The sequence below is a fragment of the Ursus americanus genome, chromosome 22 (assembly GCF_024610735.1).
Source record: "Ursus americanus isolate L20-20 chromosome 22, mUrsAme1.1.p, whole genome shotgun sequence".
In the NCBI taxonomy this organism is placed as follows: Eukaryota; Metazoa; Chordata; class Mammalia; order Carnivora; family Ursidae; genus Ursus; species Ursus americanus.
The window spans coordinates 4,703,376-4,721,216 of NC_142148.1; the positions used below are offsets into that span (position 1 = coordinate 4,703,376).

Sequence of the window (17,841 nt, forward strand, 5' to 3'; positions counted from 1 at the left end):
ACCTCCAAGAAGATGTAGGAGGATCCCAGGCCCCCTGAAACCCCCGCGGCAAGTTATAAGCCCCGAAATCCTCGGACCAGGGCTGCAGGTTCTGGTCTCACCCACTGAATCCTGACCCTGTGGGCGGGCGCTCAGGTTTGTGCCCTGCCCCAGAGCTTGGGGGAGAAGTCTGGGAGGGTGCAGTGCCCCTGAGCCCACGCTGGTGTCCCACAAGCCTGATGGTGTGGAGGGAGGGCAGCCGAAGGACTCCAGGGAGAGGAGGCAGTGTCTTCTCGGCACTAACCACTCTCCTGCTGGCTCTTCGTGGTGGTGGGCATGGACAAAACTCTCTACAAAGGCCACCTGACCACAGTGTGTCACCATTGGCCAAAAGGACAAAACAACCATAGTTGTGGAAGTGTGTACGGCCCCAGGCTCAGCTCCAAGCACCCTCACATGGTGAAGGATTAAGAATTCTGGCCCTAGAGTCGGCTCACCTGGCTCAGAACCCAGATCACCCTCAACTGATGTGGCCTTGAGCAGGCATGTCCATTAGCTCTCTTAGCCTCAACCTTCTCATCTGTCCAATGGGCTTACAAAATCCCACCTTCGCCTAGGATTGTTGTGGGGGTACAAGAACGTTCACAGGGAAGCACTTAGCACGCTGCCTGGCACCAGGGAAGTACTCAGTAAGTGGCAGCCAGTTGGATGGGGCTGTCCGCTCCCCCTGGGCACTCTGCTCCATTTACAGGCAAGGAACAGTCGATCTACCCACAGGAGCTCATCAACCACACTCTTTGCTTCCCAACCCCGAAACTTCTAAGCAAGATAGTCGAAGAAGAGATGAAAGGGGTCTGAAGGAAGGTCAAGGGAGGGCTGGGTTAGCAGTGTGAGGAGTCCCGGCGACATCCACCAGAAGGATCTCCTTTGCCTCCTGCCAGGGCTGGAAGGGAGTAGTCGCACAGCTGTCCTTTGCCTCGGAGGCCTCCATCAATGCAGAAGCAGCCCAGGGCCACCCTGCTGGTCCCCAAGAGAGGTGGGGAGTGAGAAAGGGCGGAGGGCAAGGTGAGAGCCTGGCCAAGGACGTCTGCACTTTCCTCTGGGCGCAGAGGTGGGAGGAGGGCAGGGAGGAAGCTTCTCCGCATCCCCAAGGATGGGGCCATCACGAGCACTAGGGCAGATTACCCCAGAAACCTGCAGTCTCGGTCACAGCACAGGGCTGTTGTGTTTGGCAGGCCCTGAATTCTCGTCATGCCAATAAAATCACTGCAAGTTGAGCGTCGCGGCTCGCGCTCGGGGAGCCCTGCTGCGTCCTGCTGCTTCACTCCCGGCGACCTTTCACCACAGCAAGTGCCACAGATCCCACAGGAGAGAGGCCAGGAGCGCCTGGTGGCCCCGGGAGGGCGGACAGAGGCCACTGCAGAGCCCGCCGCCCCTCGAGGCAGACACAGACACCGGAGAGGGGGACAGTCCCGTGCAGGCGGCCTTCACGTTCTCTGCTCTCAGCTCGGGCACAATTTTCCACTGAACACTTTCTTCAGAAGTTCTTTTCACCACTGGCTGCATCACCAGGCAACCGGATCCTTTTGCTTTCGTGAAAGGAAACAGAACCCAGTTAATCCTTTAGATACTTACATAATTTAGGTACCTGCGCCGGGGCATGCCTGAACGTCAGATCTCCGGGTGCGCGAATTTGGTACAGGATGGCACACGAGGGGCCCCACCAAGTGAATTCCTACTGAGTACGCGCGCGCGCGCGCACACACACACACACACACACACACAGGGTTTCGCAACCTCAGCACCACGTGGCCCAGATCGTCCTCTGCTGTGGGGTGTCCTGTGCCTCTAAGGGTGTTTAGCAACATCTCTGTCCCTCCCCCCACCAGATGCCAGCGGCAGCATCTTCCCAGTTATGACAGTCACAAAGGTCTCCAGACACCGCCCCGGTGTCCCCGGGGGGGGGGGGGGGCAAAATAGCCTCTGGTGGAGACGCACCGGTGTGGCGAGATCAGACTCAACTGGTAGCTTTTCCAATGAATCTGTCAAAACCACTGGGTCAGATGAATTTTGTTATTCTTGCTCTGAGCAATCAGGAAATCAAAGGCACAGTGGGGCCCCAAGCAAAACAACACAGTTTAGGTAGTTTCTAATTTGGCCTTTGATTTCTCCCTCCCTCTTGTCTCTGAAAATGTCCTCCTCAGGGATGACGGGAGCGGGGCCGTGGTCGCGGTTGGCTCCCCGCCGCAGCAGACCTTCCCCCAGACCTCGCGGTGCCAGACGTGTCTCGTGCCAGTTCACCAGCCTCCGGCTTTGGTTCGCTCCACAGCAATTTCTGGCTTTTAAAAATCTCCTTACTCAACAAGTTATGCTTGAGGGGGAAAAATGAAAAAACCACAGCTTCTTCTTTTTTCCCCGCCCCCCTCATTTGTATTTCTTCTTGCTAATTTCAGTCCTGCTTTTATCTCGAGCCATAGACTTGGGGATGGCAAGTTATCATTTCGAGACAGATTAACGAGCCGAAAGTCACAGGCTATTCCATAATAAATGAGTCGTTGATGTGGGACTCTGTTTCAAAACCGAGAATAAAAACTGGGAAGAGAATGAACTTACACAGGCTCATCTGAAAATCAAATGTGAATAAAGATCGGTAATTGAATTAGTTATTCAAAACAAAGAAAATTGTCATCGGAAACTTTCCCTTCCCGGGGACTGGTCATGGTGGCCAGCTGTTTAGCTTATCTCCTGACCAGGGCTCTAATCTCCAAATTCCAAATAACCAGCTCAAGGCAAATATAGCAGCTTCCTTAATTTCAAAACCATCTGGATGGCAGACCAGTTAGAAGCCGCACATGAAGAAACATTTGTGCAATGTATTGGAAGTTAACTATGTTAATGAAAGCTTCAAGCCAGAATGAGTCCGATAAAACTTCCAAGATACAGTGCTTTCACCACCAGAGCCAGTCTAGAAAATGAAGATCGATAGCCCCGTGCAGAGGAAGGGAGGACACGGAAATCAGTTTGAACTTGAGGACAATGGAGCCGAGCTAGGGGGACCATAGGGAAAGACCTAAATTCTGAAGTTGGCACCCCAGGGGGTGAATTGTGACCAGGGGGCTGGTGCTGCCGTTCCTTAAACCAGAATGGCTTTCAGGAGCCCTTTGTGCAAAGCCAGTCCCCTGTCCCCCTGGGATATTCAGACAGTTTCCAGAAGGAAACCACAAGCCCTGGTGAGTGAGCTGCAGAGCCGGAGTGGGGCGTGAATGTCAGAGCTCCCAGCTGGAGGGGCAGCCTGTGGTCCCGCGGGTACTGACACAGCAAGGGGGTGGGGGAGGGGCAGGACCGGTGCCCACCCAAGACCTCTACCTGTGTGCCCAGAGGCCGGCCGGGCTGGGCTGAATCCAATACGTTTTGAGTGCTCCGGGGAGCCTGAGAGCTGCACCATGGAACTGGACAAGACCCGGTTCCCATCCTAGCTCCGTCACCTTCCCATTCTGCCCCTGACATCCCCATCAGTGAGTTGGGAATGATGCTTGATCTAGCCTCAAGCTGCACTAGAAGGGTTACGTGAGATGACCTGGGGTCAGGGCTTGACTGAGAACCTGGTGAGTCCTCCATGCTCTTACTGCAAAGAGCCGGACCCTGCACGAAACTCCCCAGCCCCGCAGAGGGAAGAGGCAGGCCCCTGCTCTCTGTCGCCAGTTCAGCCCGAGTTTGCGTGAGTCTCTTAATGTCCGTCTCGTTCCCACTCCGATGTCCTGTGTGTCCCTGAGACACCATGACGGCTATAATGGTACTGACGACTGTGACATAGAGTCACTGCTCGTCTTCAGTGGGGAACCGGGCTCCACCGTCCTTGTACGCTGCCTCCTATAATCCCGCAGCCCCAGCTGCCGTCCTCAGTCCCCTTCCCTGTGGAATGGGAGCGCGGGCAGCACCCACTGCCAGCGTCGGGTGAGGCCAGCAGGGAGGTCCCACGGGAGGCCCGGTTCAGCGGCTGGCACTGGGGGCCTGCTGTGTACCCGTCCCTCGCCGGGCGGCGGCACTAAAAACAGAATCAAAGGAGGCAGCTCCCCGTCCTCGTGGAAGCTGAGTCAAACGGGCCATGAAATCCTAAAGGAGCGATTAATGACGGGGGTGATGAGTGCTACCCGGAGTGTGTCCAGGGGCATCTGGCCTAGGCTGGGAGATGACGTGCAGCCGAAACCCGACGAAAGAGGAAGGGTTAACTGGAGGAGGAGTTGGAGGAGGAACAATATCCAGGGGGAGGGGCCAGCATGGGCAAAGGCCTAGGTGCGGAACAAAGCCGTGATGTGGGGGGGGGAACCACAGAGGCGGCCCTGGGGCTGGCGAGAGGAGAGTGAAGGGCCACGGGGTGGATGTGGGTGAGCTCAGAGGCGAGCAGGGGTCTGTCATGGAGGCCCCTGGGGGCCTTGGGAAGGAGCTGGATTTTGTGTCAAGGGCAGTGGAGCGTCCGCTGAAGGCTTTTTGGCTGGGGAGGAATGGGATGCCTCCAGAATGAGTGAGTTCCCCATCCCTGGAGGCATCCAAGAGCAAACTGAGTGATGTGGGGGGCAGCATTGGTAGGAAGTTGCCTGGATTTGATTCCAGCCCTGAAAGGGTGTAAGGAGCTGAGCCAACCTCCTCATTCCAGGACTGCTGTTTCAGCCCCCCTCACGCTCCCCAAATCCAGAGCTCGGTGGTCACACTGCTAAGGGTGATGCGCTATATTACCCAGTGGCCCACACGTCGGCAGGCTCATGTTCTCCATGGCACCCATGTCAGCAACAGGACCCATGGAGACAGTCCCGTCATGACCCCCACCTCATGGCATTCCCGGGGCGAGGAGCAGGTGGGACGCACAGCCTCCCTCTAGCCACCGCCCCTGGGTCCGTTTTCTGGCTCCCCGTGCCTCATCCCTTCTCTCCCCCACTGCCAACCCATCTCTCAGCCACTTCCCGGGGACACGTTGAGATTTAAAATGCTCATTTTCTGTTGAGATGTAGAGTGTAGGAAAGTGCACCAACTGGCGTCCCTCATGAGGTATGGGACTCAGCCCCAGCCAGAGCTCTGTCCAGCTCAGCCGTGTTCCCCACTCACCCTCTTCCTAGCATCTCTGTCCTCTCTCCTCCCCTTCGGGTGCTCCTCTGTCTCCATTTGACCCTCATCCCTACACATGTCACAGACAAGCTTTCTGCACCTCCGAGAAGATGGCGGTCTCCAGCTACCACCGTGATGCAGTCACAGGGAAGTCCTTTCTACTGCAGCCTCCACGCACACACATGCTGTTCCTTCTGCTTACAACACTGTTCCCTTCCCCCAGCCTTCCCTTCACCTGCACATCTGGGTATAAATTCCTAAGAGTGGAACTGCCGTGGCAGAATGCGTGTGATGTTCTTTCACTGGCCCTTCTTCCCGAGGGGTTGCACCAGTCAACACTCCCCACAGATGGCCCACGGAAGGGCCAGTTTCCATCCTGGCCGACCCTCATCATTATCATTCTTTAAAAATCTTGCCAGCAGTAAATCTTGGTTGTTTAGATTTGCAATCCTTTGATTATGAGCAAACAGGAACATCTACTTATATTTTTATGGACCCCTTTTTTGGTTTTCTTAGGGTCTGTCTGTTCATAGCCTTTGCCCATTTTTGTATTGGACTTTTGAAAAACTCTTTTCTTCTTGTTGATTTGTTAGTGCTCTTTATATATAGAAAATAAATTGTGTCCTGTGTATATTGCAGTTTTTTCCAGCCTACCATTTGTCCACCCAAGCTTTCCTCCTCCTTCTCACATCTATTGGAGCCTGTGCAGCGACACATGCTATCAGCTTAATGTGCATGTTTCCCCAGAGGGGAGAACAGATGGGAAGATATTCTTAACATAAATGACCACACGTTGAGTATATGTGCTAGAGAGAGAGACAGACTGACTTTCTCTGGGGAGAGGGGCAGAGCTCAGGCGCCGTGCCAAGCGCACTGAACGCTTTCCCTTGTTTGATTCTCGTGACCCACCCCCCCCACACACACACCATGCGATGGGCACATTTTACGGAAGACAGAAGCAAGACCAGGCACCCAGGGCCATCCAGCAGCAAGCCCAGGGCCCAGACTTGTGGGCCACAGAGCTTCATGCCTCAGCTGCCTCCTGCCAGTGATGGTCCAGCTCCAAGTCCAGCAAGGGAATCCCTGCCCTGCTGCCTTCCTCAAAGAGCCAGGGTTCAGCACCAAGTCTGTGCACCAGGAGATGCACTCGCCCAAGGTGTCTGGGCCCGTGGTTTCCATGCATGACCTGACAAGGGGAGCACAGGGCAGAGACTGCAGCCATGCCAGCAGGACAGCTCGCTAGATCCGCCAGTTACATGCTAAATCAGAGAGTCGTGGAAGCGGGAAGGACCCTAACTGTCCCTCTGTGAAGGTGGCAATGTGGGCTGGGCTCTGGAAGCCCCTTCCCACATTCAAACTCCAGCTACTCCCCTGACTTGCTAATTATTTGATCCTTCTTGCCTCAGTTTCCTCCTTTACAAAATAACGCCTACACCGTGTGTGCTGTGAGGAGTAGGTGAGACGATCCGGGGTGGGCGGAAGGTTAGCACAGTGCTTGGTGGGGGTCACTCCCACCATCACTGAGGGACAGGATGCTGCCTGCAGGGTCCAGCCTTGGGACCTAGCTACACTGCTTCTTCTGGCCAGCTGCAAGGCATTCTGGGACAAAAGGAGCATGGCTGGGGAGGAAGGGTCAGAAATGGTGGCTGGACGGGGTCAGAGGAAATGGGGGTGCAGAGTACAGGGAGGGGGGCCAGAAGCCCATTTGCAGCTTCTGCTGTTTGCTGGCAATCCGTGGCTCTGCTTGACTTCAGTGCACCCTCCAGCACCTGCCTGTCCCTGTGCGTCTGCTTCTTCACCTCTTCTTGTATGGAGACCGGGCTCCCTGGATGAGGGCACCCTCGTCATGCTCCAGCAGGACCTCATCTTCACGATTCACATCTGTAATGACCCTCTTTCTAACTAAGGTCACGTCCTGAGGTCCTGGGGGTTAAGACTTGAATGTATTTGGGGGGAGGGAAGAAAATCAGCCCACGACACCTGGTTTTGCATCTGAGTGCCTGCTGCTGGGTGGGACGGCAGCGTCAAGCCATATCCAGGGGGAGTCCTTATTCTGTAAAAATAAACTAGAAGAGGGGCGCCTGGGTGGCTCAGTCAGTTAAGGGTCCCACTCTGGATTTCGGCTCAGGTCACGATCGAGCCCCGAGTCGGGCTCTGTGCTGGGCATGGAGCCTGCTTTTCTCGCTCTCCCTCTGCCCCTCCTGCCCTCTCTTGAAAAACATTTCAAGAAAATAGACTAGAGGGAAACACAGGCAGTGAGGGGTGATCTCCCTGTTTCTCCCGTACGTCCTACAGGGTCAGCTGCATGTGGGCTGGGTTCGCCGCCTCCCAGACTGGCAGCCCCCCTCCCTGGTTTGCCAGGACCCCGGCAGGAGAGTCTGGTGAGGAAGGTGTGGGGGGTGGGGCTGGCTGAACCCGCCCTGGCTGCAGGGTGGGGCGTCCTGGTATTGGCCGGACACTCACCCCCGAAGGGCACCAGGGTCCCGGGCCGCAGAGCAGCAATTCGCCAGGCGAGGGTTCCCGAGGAATTGATTTGGGGAACCATCCAGACATTTGGACAGTCCCCTGCCCCCTCTGTGCTATAAGGCGACGGGGATGCCAAAGGTGTCCTGTCAAGCAGATGGGGCTTCAGGACAGGGAACTGGAGTCCATCCATCTAGGGCACCTGAGGCCAGGCCAGAGCTCTGGACGGACCAGTGACAGCAACAGCTAACGTCCCCTGGCACGTGCTCTCATCGAGCTCCGTAGCGGACCTCACGTTATTGCTTCACAGCCACCTTGGGATTTGGTCCCGCTGTCATTGTCCTTTGACCGCCGAGGAAATGGAGGCAACTGGGTTAGGGGGCTTCAGAAGGACAGAGGCATGGAAAGACTGCAACGTGGCAGGCTCTTGGGTGCTCAGGACCCATCCAGAGCATGCGGACGCCAGGCCCCATAAGCCCAGAGCTCACGGCTCCCTGCGGCTCTGAGGTGTGGACGGTCTCTGCGCAGGCCACCCAGGGGCCGGGAGACCCACCACTGACCACAGAGAGGAACCCGGGGATGTGGGGCCCTTCACCAACACCAGAGAGAGTCGCTGTGCTACTTGTCAGTCCCTTTGCCCTGAGGAATCCCCACACCCCGACCCCCTTCTCGAGTCTTCTTGGCTTGAAGCAAATTGCAATGGACAAATGCCCCCTTCTGCTAACAGCAAAATTCCCCTCATTGACTCCCATCCTAGAGGACGTGGCAGTCAAGGCGCCTCCCCTCCAGCTGGGCTGGAGGCTCAGGCTGGGCAAGTACGCGATACTTGCACCAGGACCTCGAATCTTCGTGCAGCGCCGAGAAGCTTGAATGCATCACGCCCACAGAGGGTGTACTAGAGAAACTCAAGAGTGCTTCCCACCACCTGGATTCCCAGGGCCTCCCTCAGGTCAGTGAGGACCCACGCCCTTCGAAGGAGTTCCCTTTCAGTTTACGTGAGTCCGGCGTGGCCTCTGTTGCTTACAACCACAGCACCTAACCAAAGCCTCCAGTGTCCATTTTGAGACCATGCTCTTTGCACAGTTGCTAAACGGTGTCCATGCTTTGGTCCCCATTGTTAGCTATCCCCAGAGCTCAACGGGCATTACAAAATCTGAGCTGCCGTCCCCCAGACTCAGTATTAAATTATACAGAGAAGGGGAAGAAAAGCAATAGCTCACACCCAACCCCACTCTTTCCAAAAAAAAAAAAAAAATGCATAAAAACAGAGAGCAAGACACGGATATATTTAGCTTGGAATCGCCAGTGACCACAGTAAAGCTAAATTACTTGTTCTTTGAAATATACAATTAGAGTTGTTTTAACATGTGTTTTTGGTGGTTGGGTGTGGTTTCTAGATAGTTTGGAACTAAGGTCTACTGTTTAGCCCATCAGCTTTACCCAAATCTGTTGGGCTCTAATTTCCTTAACAGCAACCCACAGTTACTGAAATGAAAACCAACTTGCCAGTGATTAAGAGGGCCTGGCGTTTTACAGTGATTGACGTTCGGACTTGTTTTGTCTTCTACGGTCTCACAACACTTCGTCTTCATTTGCCTTTTACAAAAAGGATCGATTTAAAGTAACCAGGGACAAAAATAATAAGGTAACCATTGGTATCTCAGAGAAGGTATCAACTCAGGCGTCTCAGAGAAGGTTTCCTAGCAAACCGCACCCCAAGCATTCAGGGACTGTAAGTGCCTGCTTGGGGCAACTCAGAAACTGTGGCTCTGGTGCTGATGGGGCAAAGGGACAGTCTGGCTTCCCAAAACGTCGGCGTGCAGGGTACCCGTGAAGGGCTAAGTCCGTTCCTATCCAGGGCATTCACTATTGCATTCAGTATTGCCCTGGGAAAGACAGGCTGGGACTCTGAGCCCCCCCACAGGCTGTAAGGGATTCACCAAGGACAGAGAGTCACCTGGAATTTGCATATTCATCGCCAAAGAGATCCCTCCCCGTGTTTGAGGCCAGAGCTGCTGGGATTCATTATTAACAGGGTGGAACATACTCCCTGTTTACAGAGATAATTTGCTTGGAAAGTTCTTTTCTTTTTTTAATCCCGCTTAAGTACAAAGACAAACCTCTCTCTCTCCCTCCTCCAAATCCTAATTCGAGGAGCTCAGATGAATGAGCATGTTTCTACTGGGTTTTCAGATAACTTCATGTAACTTCAGCTCAGTGGTGGAAATATTTCTCCATTCGAATATTCTGTTCTTCACAGACATTCAGGGGTGCATACTGTGTGCCAGGCACTCTTCTACCCCCTGGGGTACGGTGACACGACAGTGACCAAGATGGGCCTGGCGTGGCCCTCGTGGGGTCCACATTCTAGTTGGGTGCTGGGGTTGGGGCAGGGAGGGCGGTGCAGGCAGTAAATAAGAAAACGAATGAGAAAATGACCAGCGATGACATCTCTGTGAAAAGAAGAAAAGCAAGGTGTGGTGCGATCGACTGGGGCTGCCAGGTGAAGCGTCCCTGGAAGGAGGTGACTTTGAAGCTCGCTCCGAAAAGACAAAATGTAAAGAAGTCGGTCACAGAAGGATCTGGGACGAAAGGAACCTGAGTCAGGGGCACAGCAGGTGCGGAGGCCCTAAGACAGAAGTCATTTTGGGAGCGCCTGGGTAGCGCAGTCGTTAAGCGTCTGCCTTCGGCTCAGGGCGTGATCCTGGCGTTCCGGGATCGAGTCCCACATCGGGCTCCTCGGCTGGGAGCCTGCTTCTTCCTCTCCCTCTCCCCTGCTGTGTTCCCTCTCTCGCTGGCTGTCTCTATCTCTGTCACATAAATAAATAAAATCTTAAAAAAAAAAAAAGTCACTTTGGCCAGTTTAAGGAACGAGAGGAAAATCAGAGCAGCCGGCGTGGGAGAGGGTGACGGAGACAAGTCAGAAAGGTGGGCAGGGCCGCTCGCGTGGGAGTGGAAGGCCTCAGACAAGGTTGTGGTCAAGTTCAGTGGCAAGTTTAGGGGTTCAAAAAGGCTCTCTGGTTGCTGGACGGAGGATGGATCGCTGGGAGGCAGCAAGGAAGGCTGGGCTGTACCGGCAGAGAGGGACAGAGCTAGAACTATCTCCCAACAGATGCGAAGGCAGAACACCAGGACTTGTCACTGGATTGGATGTGGGGCCGTGTGAGTGTCCCGGGGCAGCCGGAACAAGGTACCACCAGCTAGAGGGCTTAAAACAACGGAAATGTATTCCTTCCTAGTTCTGGAGGCTGGAAGTCCAAAGTCAATGTCTCCACAGGGCTATGCTCCCTCCAGAGGCTCCCCAGAAGGCTCCTTCCTCACCCCCTCCAGCTTCTGGAGGGTCCAAGTGTTGCTCGGTGTGTGGCCATGTCCCTCCAGCCTCTGCCTCTGTCTCCGCACGGCATTGCTCTCTGTGTCTCCTGGGTCTGTGTCCAAATCTCTGTCTTCTCAGAATACCAGTTACTGAACCAGGGCCCACCCTCAACTAGCATGACGTCATCTTAGCTTGATGACGTCTGCAAAAACCCCATTTCCAAGATCATATTCACAGGTCCTGGGAGTTAGGACTTGCTGTCTCTTTTTGGGGAACACAATTCAACCCACAACATGGGATAAAGAGATGACTCCCAGATGTGTGGTCTGATATTAGGAGGATGATGGAACCTGGGGAAGGGGGATGAAGACTGCGGTGGTTGGACCACCATGTACTGTTGGGTAGGTTGTTCACTCTACAAGAGTGAAATGCTGTCTGTGCTCCACAAGCCCAGCCAGGGGCTCTGGTGGGGGCTGTGCCTGACCAGAGGGTCACCTTTTTCTAACTCACTTTCTAACTTCCTTACTAGCCTTACGGGCTAGCTGTAGCCCATGTGGATTGGATTGGAGGTGGGGGAAAATCAAGAACCCCATTTGGCTGTATGGTGCTCCAGTTACCCAAGAGCGGGGATGTTCTTAGCTATGTTAGCACACCCAGAAGGCTCTGTGTCCTGATTGAAGCCATGGTCCCCCCTTCACAGAACTCACAGAGGTGGCTGCAGAGAGAGATGTGTTAATGGCAGCAGTTACAAAATCCCAGTGCAGGTGAGAGACACTCTAAGACAGCGTGCTGCCCCCCTTGGAGAACAAGAAAAGGCCTCCCGAGCACAGGTGTTTGGGTGAGGTCTTGGAGGACAAGTAGGAGTCGGCCAAGAGGACAGGAGGAAGGGTGTCCCTACCACCATCATTTCTGGCTTCTAGCGGTGGTAGGAGGTAGACAGACAGAAGAGGGCATGTCGCAGTGGCCCCCAGCCCGGTGCAGGAGCCTGGGTTCCATCCGATCCCAGCGGGGGGCCTGTCAGGGCATAGCCCAGGAGCGACACCCTTGGGTCGGCACAGCAAGCTCGTACCAAGCTCACTCTGACAGCCTGCGTGGTCGAAGTGGGAGGCTTTCTGTTGTTTTCTAACTAGGTACTGTCTTTGTTTAAAAGCCAAAATACCAGATTTCTCCATCACAGGATCTCTTGAGAGACAGAAACGCCTGGATTCATAGTAGGCACGCTCCTAGAACATCTGTTGGAAGATTAAGTGGAGGAATTACGGTGTAGCCAGGTGGGAGTGAGGCCAAGGTGGCTGACAGAGCTTAGCAGGCTTGAGTATCTCTGAAAAGGGCCAGAGAAAGGTGGTAGAAGGTTCTGGAGAAGGAGAGGGGCACAGAGCTTGGGAGAGGAGCTGTGGGGGAGGGGCAGGGAAAGCGGGACTCGGGAGCCCAGGGGTCCCTACACTCCGTGACTCTGAGAACGTGTCTTGCTGAGGGAGGTGGGATGTCACCCCCAAAGTGGGCCAAGCAGCTCTGGGAGGTGAGGAAGGCTTGAAAGGGACCCCGAGGGGCCACAGCTCGACCGCCAGCACGTCTGGGGGCTTTTCTCCAGCAGCTCCTGGGCAAGGAAGGTGGGTCCGGTGACCGCTCTTTATGAAACCAAACACCCAGGTGGCTCTGGGAAGGCTGGTGGCCGATGAGAGTGAGAAATCGGGGGGCTGGTGTGGGTGTGGTCGGCGGGGGAGGTGCCCCCAATCCCCCCTCCCCCTCCCTCCCCCTGTTCTGGAGCCCCTTCTGCTGGCCTCGTGGCCGTCGGAGGCAGCACAGCGCCCTCCAGCCTCCCTCGAAGCCGGCGGGCCACCAGCCTGGCCCTGTGTGTAACTAACAGGACGGGCACTCCTGTCCCTCCTCCCTCCCTGATGGAGAGGCAGACACGCTCGGAGCCCGTCCGGCGGGACACACAGGTGACGGTCACATCTAGGCATGGGGCAGAGCAGAAACAGACTTCCACCCGGCTTCCTCGACGGCCCCTCAGCGTCCCGCCACAGCAGCCACAGCTGTGTGCTCATGAGCACAGCAGGTGCGGGGAGGGAGGAATTAGAGGCTTCTGGAGCCAAGGCGGGGACCGGCCTCACAGCTGGACACGCGATGGACCTGAGACTCTAAGGAAGGGGGGGGAGATGTGAGAGCCGTGCCGGTGGCTGGAGATGACATCCACCAGGAGGTGACGCCATGGCAGGGTGGGGGGACGCCTCCAAGGGCAAGGTGCCTTGGGCCAAGAGAGGAGGAGGCACATTCTAGAAGCTGCAGGAGCTCAGGGTCTGCAGTCGGGGACGCGGCACGCGGGTGAGACCAAGGTGATCGGGGACGGGGCTGCGGGTTCGGCTGGCGTCCAGACCCGCACAGAACTCCGGTGGCCACTTCGCAGGGCTCTCCTAAAAGTGCTCCCTTGGTCCTGCCGGCCCCTTAGGACCCTCTTCCTGGTCAGGCGCGTCCCCGTCCGCTCCCACCTGGACCAGTGGCACGTGGCCTTTCTGTTTTCAGAGGCCAATTCAGGAAAACGGGGGATGTGAACGGCATCCTTTTTCTTTTGTTTTGAAAGCCAAGAAATTAGATCCTTGTTAATCAGGCACTGTGATGTCTGAACAGCATTAAGCAGCCTTTCATGGGCTCCCGGTCAGTGAGGGCGTTCATTCTGGAGGCTAAGACCTGAGCGGCGCACGGCCAGCCTACACCAGGCTCTGATTATAATGCTGGCCCCTCGGAACAAATTTCATTATTGAACAAGACACTTTTGAAGCTAGTTTACATTGTCTTTGCTTGGCTGACCTTGTACGCTATTGAATTGGAAAATGTAGTTTGTATTGTAAGGCCTCTTAATAATGTTTTTTTTTTTTTTTGAAACAAGGGACTTTTCCATTGCAAATGAGACAAAGAACACCATATTTAGCACAAAGAATGCCTCAGTCTGTTTTGAAACATAATTTTCATTAGCCAGATTTTTCACTGTAACAAGGATTTAAATTTTATTTTAAAAACAGCCTGCCCCCTCCCTCAACCTAACAATACATATTTATGTATATTCCTCCATTTAAAAAGGCCTGGAAAGATACACAAACTAATAATAATGGTTGTTGCCAGGAAGGGGGAAGAATGTTGAGTGTACTAATAGGGGATTTTGCTTCCCTATGTTGGATTATTTTTTAATAATGAGAGTGTATCAGTGGAGGCCGGATAGGGTCCTGCCTCCCACCAGCAGTGTGAGCTTAGGCAAGTGATACAGGTTGAACTGTGTTCCCCCCCAAGTTCATATGTTGAAACGCTAACCCCAGCACCTCAGAATACAACCTTATTTGCAATAGGGTCTTTACAGAGCTGATGGAGTAAGACAGGTCACTGGGGTGGGCCCTACTCCACCACGGCTGGTGTTAGGAGGAGGGGACACCTGGAAGGCATATGAAGACACAGGAAAAAGAAGGCAACCATCTATATGCCCAAGAGAGAAGCCTGGAAGAAACCAACCCTGCCCATGCCTTGATCTGGGACTTCCAGCCTCCAGAACTGGGAGAGAATCCATTTCTGTGGTGGAACCCCCCAGTGCGTGGTGCTTTGCCCCGGGCAGCTAACAGTAAGCCACGAGGAGGTCCGGGTTCCTCGTCTGTGGAGTGGGGTGTCGGAGTGGACCCAAGTTAGACACGGAGCCGCAGACGTGACCCTACACAGGTCTCCTGCTCGTCCCCCTACAACCGCCTCCTCCAGCCTCCACTCAGGCTGCCCTACGCCTGCCCTTCCACCTGCTCTCCCACCAGCACCACTGGGCCAGCTTCCTGCACATGCTGTGAGTGATTTGGGAAGGATCAGTATCACCAGATCTCACCCACACTGGCCAATTTCAGAGACCCACACCGTTCTCTGCCTTCTCTTGTTCAGTCCTTGGACAGACCCTTAAATCCCTGGAACATTTGTCAAGCCTCCTGTGCCCTCTCCAAGGGTTCCCCAGACTGACCCCATCCCCGCCGTCTCCGTGGGGCTCCTTCTGAGCGTGCCCTGCCCTCCTCCTTCCTCCCTGTTTCCGGAGGCCCACCCAGCTCCGCATCGTCTGCTCTGATGCCCCTGCTTCCTTGTGCTTTTGCTCCTACTCTCCTAATACGCTCCTCTTGCAGGCTGCTGCCCCTTAAAGCAGTGTGGCCAGCGGGCACCGAATGCTGGCCACTTCTGCCATTTTAAATGGTCTAGCAGCCACGTTTTTAAAAGGTAAACAGAATGAGATGAAATTATATAATTACCTATTTTAACTCATGTTTAATTATATATTTAATTCGACATTTTCTTTAACCCAACAGAGCCAAAATATTGTTATTTCAACATGTAATCGATATTTTAGAATTATTGAGACGGTTCGCATTCTTTTTTCACAGTAAGTCTTCAAAATCTGGTGTGTGGTTTTCCACTTACAGCACATCCCACTTCAGACACAAGATTTCCATCAGAAATACTCTAGTTTTCACGCAATTCACAGTCGGAAAAGACAGGCACCTACCCAAGGGGTCCCAAAATGTACGTTCTCCGATCACTGAACCGAATTTTAGTTTTCAAATTTAAATTAAATTTAAAATCCCATTCCTGAAGTAAGAACTGAGGAAATCTGAATAAAGTATAAACTTCAGTTAATGATGACGTATCAATATAATGCAAGACGGTAACGGTCGGGAAGGGGGTATATGAGGACTCTGTTCTAGCTTCCCAACTTTTCTGTAAATCTGAAACTCTGCTCAATTTAAAGTTTGTTACTAATTCAAAGTCTCAGCTCCTCGGTCACACTGGCCAGACGTAGGTGCCCACACCAGCTGGCCCCATCGCCTCTGAGCGTCTGTGCCCTGACTGTTCCCTGCTCCCGTGGACACCCACGTTGCCCAGACTGGCCTCAGAGAAAGAACGGCTCGGGTGCGTCCTTCCCAGTCCATTCCTCAGGCCCTCCCAGTGGACCCCACCCCAGTGGGCCTCCCTAGAGACCCAAAGAGACGTCAGTCCCAAGGCCAGACTCAGGCCTGTACCTGCCACTCGAGCCTCCACCCCTCAGGCGGACTCAACCCCCCAAACCCCAATCACCGCACCTCCCCCCCCCAGACCTGCTCTGCCGTTAGGGCTCTCAGCTCCAAGGCCCCCTGAGCCATCCCCCGCCCAGCCCACGCAGTGACCCAGGGCCACCCTTGCAGCTGGCCCTGCAGCCCCTGCTCAGAGCCACTCCTGCAGCGTCGCTCTGCAGGGGGACCTCAGGACCAGTCTGCGAGCTCAGGCATTACAATACATACACGCAATTCGAATAGTGGCTTTTGTGTTTCATAGTGTTTGGGTAACCTACTTTTTTTTCCCACTTCACAGTAGATCAGAGTCTTATTACTGACACCCTGTTTCTTCTGTGCACAGCCCAGGCCTCCCCCATCCTTGTCTGGCTCACCAGAAAGCCCCCAGGGGTCTCCTGCCCCTGCACCCTCCACTCTGTAGGCTCAGGCTTCTGGGCTGCCTCAGCTCATACTGCCCTCCAAGGCCTTCTGATGCCTCTGGATAAAGTGCAAACTGCCCCATACACGAGCCTCAGGGCCTGTTGCCCCTGGCCACTGTCAGCCTCTCGCCCCACTCTCCCCCTGCAGGCCCCACCGTCCAGCCAGGAGCCTCCAGCTCCTTCTCTTCCTTGTCCGTGCCCGGCTCAGCACACCCGACCCCTCTCAGGGTCTTTGCACCCCCGGTCATGCTGGGCCCCACCTGGGCAGCCCCGGTTTACTCCCCGTGTGTCACACCCCAAAGGTACTTCCCAGGGCCCCAACTATGGAGAGCCCTCCTGGCTCGTCTTCCTCAAAGGAACTGCTCTTATCTGCATGTACGCGCCAGTATTTGTCCTTGTGTTTGATCCGCGAGATTATTTGAACAACATCTGTCCCCCTATACACCTGCGGGCAGACGGGCTCTCACCAGGCCCCCAGCAGGGCACCTGCATGTGGGGAACACAGCCCAGCCCCCGCCCCGCGGCACCCCCCTCCGCTCCCCCACCACACAGCCACGATTTCTCTGGGGTCTGGCTTCCAGGCAGGGCGGGGAGTCCCCCTGGCGCCGCTACGTGTCTTATCCCCCTTCGTGGCCCGCCCACGCCTGACCCGGAGCTTGGCGCAGGTTACAGCTAAATAAAAGCTGTAATTGCATACACTAAAATTTCTTTTCAGGATTCAGAAAACCAACCTGAACTCATTAACCTTGGGGGAAGCAGGACTGAATAGAAATGCCCCTTGCCCTCATCTGCTCGTAAAAATAGTCATAAAGAGTGAGCAGCTCTCCGCCGCCCTCTGTCATGTGGTCCGCACTCCCGGCTCTAGGAATGAGTGATGGGGCTGCATTAGCCCCAGGCCCGGGATGAGGGAACAGGTGTGGGGAGGGGGCCAGAAGCCCACAGGCACGTAAGCGGTGACCTTTGCGCTGGGGGTCCTGGCCCCCGCGGAGCCAGCTGAGGGCCAGGAGGCAGCGGTGGCCGGGAGGTCACACCCTAGCCCAGAGTGTCACACCCTGGCCCAGAGTAAGGGGGCCACACCTTCCTCCTTCTGTGTAGCACGGGACCCCACGCACTTTCCCTACAGTCAGACACCACAGGAAGCACCTCCCCTGTGTTGCCTCTTTCCCCACAGCAAGCTCCTGAACCCATTGAACAGATGGGGAAACTGAGCCTTCCTGGGCAAAGCATGGGCATGTCCCGCAAAGCCACATAAGCTGGATTCCAAGCTAGCTTTGGCTGGCCCTGCCTGGGCTCCAGCCAGGGGCCCGACGGCCATGTCCCATGCCTTCAAGGAGCCGCAGGCACAGGGAGGGTGAAGACCAGTGTGTGCCAGGGCCTGGGAAGTCGTGAGGCCCCCGCCCGGCTCCCCTTGGAGAAGCCAGCCTTTAGCAGGGATTTAACGCATGCTCACGGTTAGGTCACCCACCGTGACTCCAAGGCCCTGTGTTGTGCTAAGGTTTCGATT

General features: G+C 55.1%; 1 protein-coding gene across 1 annotated transcript in view; it reads left to right on the forward strand.

Annotated features, from left to right (window-relative positions):
- APCDD1L (APC down-regulated 1 like) overlaps positions 1–17,841 on the forward strand; it is a 51,506-nt gene that overhangs the window by 1,023 nt on the left and 32,642 nt on the right. The gene's annotated exons all lie outside the window — the stretch shown is intronic.